This window comes from Oryctolagus cuniculus, chromosome 16, assembly GCF_964237555.1.
Source record: "Oryctolagus cuniculus chromosome 16, mOryCun1.1, whole genome shotgun sequence".
Lineage (NCBI taxonomy): Eukaryota > Metazoa > Chordata > Mammalia > Lagomorpha > Leporidae > Oryctolagus > Oryctolagus cuniculus.
Genome location: NC_091447.1, coordinates 17,237,896 through 17,242,521, shown reverse-complemented (window position 1 = coordinate 17,242,521; position 4,626 = coordinate 17,237,896).

Sequence of the window (4,626 nt, the reverse complement as noted above, 5' to 3'; positions counted from 1 at the left end):
TTTTCCAAATCCCAGACAAGTGTTCAGCATATACAGGGACCTGGTTCTACTACACCTAAATTGTTTCTAAAAGCTATGCAATAGAAATTCTACATAAAACGTTCTAAAAACTGTTGCATCTGAGTCAGACTTGACTTCGGTCATCCAAGGCCTTACAAGATGAACAAGAAAAGGTTACTATTTTTAAGAAGGAAAAATTGCTTTAAATTTAATTTCTTTGAAGGGTAGAGTGACAGAGAGAGGGAGACACAGAGATAGAGGGAGACCTTCCATCTGCTGGTTCACTCCCCAGATATGGACACAACTGTTGGGGCTGGGCCAGGTCAAAGCCAGGAGCCTGGAACTCCAACAGGGTCTCCGAAGTGGGTGACAAGGGCCCAAGAACTTGAGCCACCTTCCCCAGTTTTCCCAGACACATTCACAGAGAGCTAATCGGAGGTGGAGCAACTGGGTCTTGATCCTGCGCTCTGACACAGGATGCGTGCTGCAAAAAGTGGTTTAACTCACTGCTCCATGAAGCCAGCCCTGTAAATTTTAAATAAAGAAGTGTTTAAGTTAAATGTCAACACCTAGGATAAAATACTTTATTAACCTCAAGAACCTTAGATATCAATGATTCTATGTTCTGGTTACAGCCAGCACATAACTTTGGGCCAGCCTGCTGGGCCTCTGCCTCAGTTTCCCAATCTGCAAATTGCTATTTCCAAGCTACAAGTCCGCATTTTCACTTTCCCAAGCTCTCAAAGCAAGAGTACTGATTGGAAGGTAGGAGACAAAGGCTTGAGTTCCAGCTCTGGTGCTTATTAACCAGCTCTGTAATTTTGGCAGATGATTTGAATGCTGTTTGGGGGAGGGTTTTATCTTCAGGAAAATGGAACTGAACATCCCCACTCCTCGGGGTGCTTGTAGGACTGACGTGAGTTAGGCAGAACAGCATGGTGTTACAAGCAGAACAGACCCAAACCCCTGCTCTGCCCGTTCCCAGCGAGGGGACCAAGACTGAGTTCCTGGCTTCTCCCAGTCTCAGTTTCCTCATTTGTTACAGGGAAACCTGCATCCCACAGCAGAGGGTCAGGGTGGGGAGACTGAATGAGCCAATATGTGTGTAGTGCCCAGAATGGAGCCTAGTGCCATGAAGTTCAAAGGACTGGTTAAATTCAAAACAAAATTCTTTGCATGACAATGTTTTGTAAAAGACTAACCAAATGTAAGGAATTAAGGGAAAAAAGATTATTAATAATCCTGCTCAGAAGCATTCAGAAAGCCACGTAACTCTTAACACATCTCTGAACTCACAATAGAGAGTTTAAAATCCATTTTCCAAGTCATCGATTATTCCTTCTGCTGTCATAATTAATTCCTATTGTTATGCTTAATAATGTGGCCAACATCATCATCTTGGGGGTTATTGTTTTATTCTATTAAGCTATTTCATTACACTCAAACAGGCTGAGGGAATGTGTGTAATTGACTTGTGAAAATTATTCAATTTGCCAAAGAAATCCATCCAACATGTAAGAGAACTGGATCAAAGAAAAGCCACATTCACTCAATCATGAGGCCCTCTCTTTGCCTTCCCACTCCCTTAGGAACTGCATAGACAAAAATGTAAGTGAAGAGGCCAGTGCTATGGTGTAGCAGGTAAAGCAGCTGCCTGCAGCCCAGCATCCCACATGGGTGCTGGTTTGAGACCCGGCTGCTCCACTTCCAATCCAACTCTCTGTGATGGCCTGGGAAAGCAGCAGAAGATGGCCCAAGTGCTTGGGTCCCTGCACCCATAAGGGAGACCCAGAAGAAGCTCCTGGCTCCTAGCTTTGGATTGGCTCAGGACATAGAAGAGCTGCTCAAACCTAGGTTCTTTTCTTCTTTGGGGGATGAAGAGTGGCAGAAGCATGTCCTTGACTTCCTATCTTGACAGGGAGCCAAAGCCACTTTGGATTTAATTTTATGGAGGCAGGACAGCTTTGAATAGGTTTTCCCACTTAATCAGTAGCACCAAAATAATTATTTCCTTTTTTAAGGCCCAAGTAATACGTTGCCCTTTTCTTAGGATTCCAAGTCAAACACAGGAGCATTGTGATCACTGTGGAACCCCAGAGAGCAAGGAGCCAGGAGAATCCTAGAATTGGGGATGCTCCATGGTGGGTTTTCCATTTTTATCCAGATTTTTCCTAGTTCTAGGAGACACTTAAATATTTTCTCAGTGGGACATGGTTCTAGCTGATCCCTCCATCAGGGGTATTTATGGCTTTTCTTTGTATTGTCTTGCTTATGTCTTTTATGTCATCACAAGATAAACAAAAATGTGAATCATGCTTTATTATGAACAAAACTCTTTCTTCTTTTGCGTTATGTACAGTTTTTGTTTTCTCTTCTGGGATACTGAAATACAACAGTGCTGAGTACATGCCCTGGGGTCGTGCTCAGAGCTCCTTCCTGGTGCCCATCCCCCTGGCCACAGCTGCACCCTGCCCTGCTCCAGAGGACCACCCAGAGCCAACTGGGTGGCTGTGCTCAACGAGCCTGAGAGGCCTGTTCCACCCCCTCCTGGGACAGCCTACAGCCAAAGCTGGACCGACACAAGAAAAGAAAACACAACCCCCTTTCCTCAACACTAATGAACGTTCCCACAGCAGGCTTCCCGTGGGATCAGGCTGGGGCACTCAAGCCGAGCCTGCACCTCCGTCTGGCTTGTGTTCTGCCCTGTGCTGCATTCCACAGTCCCTTGCTGGTTTCATCTACAAGCCAGTCCCTCAATAAATCTGTTTCAACAACCAGCTTCTCAGGTCTGCTTCTAAGGAACTTAGACCTCGTATTCGTCAGTTTCTCATTACTACAATAAAATACCTGAGGCAATTACTTTTATAAAGAAAGGAGGTTTATTTCCTCTTATGGTCCACTGGGTTCAGAGGTCAAGATCCAGTGGGACCCACAGGCTCAGCCTCTGCCGATGGTGTTCTTGCTGGCTGAGGGAGCATAGAGGGAGCCTACGAGGTCTCTAATAAAGCCACAGGGTCTCAGTCACGGGCGCTCCATCCTAACAGCCCAATCCAATCACACCCCAGAGGCCTCATCTAGAAACTCTGTGACTGGATTAATCACTACTGAGCACTATTTTTATTTTATTTTTTTGTATTTTATTTTATTTTATTTTTTTGACAGGCAGAGTGGACAGTGAGAGAGAGAGACAGAGAGAAAGGTCTTCCTTTGCCGTTGGTTCACCCTCCAGTGGCCACCGCGGCTGGAGCGCTGCGGCCGGTGCACCGCGCTGATGCTGATCCGATGGCAGGAGCCAGGTACTTATCCTGGTCTCCCATGGGGTGCAGGGCCCAAGCACCTGGGCCATCCTCCACTGCACTCCCTGGCCACAGCAGAGAGCTGGCCTGGAAGAGGGGCAACCGGGACAGAATCCGGTGCCCCGACCGGGACTAGAACCCGGTGTGCCGGCGCCACAAGGTGGAGGATTAGCCTAGTGAGCCGCAGCGCCGGCCCTACTGAGCACTATTAAGATTCTGGGGACTAAACCTTCAATACACAGGACTCAGGGGGACATTCAATATTGAAACCACAGCTGGGTCTTAGCCCATTTGCTGTTTCTACAACAAAAATACGGAGGCCAGGTAATTTCTCAAGAAAAGAAATCTACTTCTTACAGTTCTGGAAGCTGGGACATGTCAGGCTGAGTGACTCTGCAGGACACCACACGGAAGGAAGGAAGAACAAGCGTGCCAGGCTGCTCACCTGGGTAACCAACGCACTCCCTCCATCACCCGTTAATCTGCAGTTCCATGACTGGATTAAGCCACTTGTGAGAGCAGAGCCAGGACGGCCCACCCAGCTTCCAAAGGCACTAACACAGGACTTTAAGGATTACACTTCCAAGGCCTGAATTCTGAGGACAAACCTGAACCACAGCAGCAACCTTGGGCTTTTATGCTCTGAGGGGGGAACAGGTTATAAAGTGAGAGGAACAGGCTCCTGGCCACTGATGAGGTGTGGGTTTAGAGGGCACCTTCCTGTTATTCCTCATCAGAATTTAAGACAATTTGAATTTTTAAAAAACCATTTTAATTGAAAGATCTCCGCGAGTGAGATCCCAGTGGAAAGAACAGGTCATCAAAGAAGGAGGTACCTTTCTCTGAAGGGAGGAGAGAACTTCCACTTTGACTATGACCTTGTCTAAATATGATCAGAGTCAGTGAACTCAAAAGGCTTCCACAGCCTTGGAAACTCATGACTGGTGCATAGGGAGATTACTGATGCCATAAACAGGAGTGTCAATTTGTAAAGTCAACAACAGGAGTCACTGTGCACTTATTCCTCATGTAGGATCTCTGTCCTTAATGTGCGTTACATTGTGATTTAATGCTATAACTAGTACTCAAACAGTATTTTTCACTTTGTGTCTCTATGTGGGTGCAAACTGTTGAAATATTTACTTAATATATGCTAAACTGATCTTCTGTATATAAAGAGAATTGAAAATGAATCTTGATGTGAAGGGAAGGGGGGAGGGAGAGGGAAAAGGGAGGGTTGCAGGTGGGAAGGAAGTTATGGGGAGGGGGAGCCATTGTAATCCATAAGCTGTACTTTGGAAATTTATATTCATTAAATAAAAGTTAAAAA